This window comes from Marmota marmota, unplaced genomic scaffold (genome assembly GCF_001458135.2).
Source record: "Marmota marmota marmota unplaced genomic scaffold, marMar, whole genome shotgun sequence".
NCBI lineage: Eukaryota > Metazoa > Chordata > Mammalia > Rodentia > Sciuridae > Marmota > Marmota marmota.
Window position 1 is genome coordinate 10,593,543 of NW_026000185.1, and position 844 is coordinate 10,594,386.

Consider the following 844-nt stretch of genomic DNA (forward strand, 5'->3'; position numbering starts at 1 on the left):
GGGGGGGGCGGGTGTGGTCATCCTGCACATCTCATTGTAGCGTCTCCTAGGAGGCGTCTTAGGTCGACGTTGGTAGATCATGTTCCAGCATCTTCCCCGAAATGTGCAAGCTACCTTATAGGATTTGCCACATATCTACATAGATTCAGAATTTGTGGAATTTTTTTTGTGAAGTTACTATGTGTTTCATGAATATCTTTGTAATATTAATAGGTCTTATTTAAATTTCCTTTTCAAAAGCCATGGGGTTCTGTGACCCATGTAACTGACACTTGCCAGCTTGTGAGTGCTATTCAGGAACAGTGGCAGAGGTGCTGCCCCAGCTGCTGCCTACAGAAGGCAGGGTCACAGAAATAAGGTGGCGTCCCCAGGCCATGCAGTCCAGACACCCAGTGGCGCACAGGAATACGTTTCCCATTTTGTGGCCAGAGCCAACTTGGGCTTCCCTCACCCCTGCTCCCAGTCATTCCAGGCAGCACAGCCGTCTTCAGAGTCCTTTCAGAATTCCCAGGCTGACCAAGCCACAGCAGCTGATGAAGCAGCTGTCCCCACAGATGAGAAGGACTTGAGCTCAGAGGTGGCAGAGCACTGTGGCAGGGTTGAAAGTGTCAGAGGAACCCACATGTCAGCATTCACCCTCCCTGCCATTTCTGTAGGCCATGAGGTCCGAGGTCCAAGCTCCAGAAGCACCTGAGGAGCCTGTGGCACACTGGAGACTTTAAGGACATTTGAAGAGAATAGGTATTCAGTGTCACCAGCAGGAGAACACGAAGTCCTTTAATCAAATTCACCAATAGCTCCCCTTTTCACTATCATTCACTGTACACATGAGTGTCGAATACTG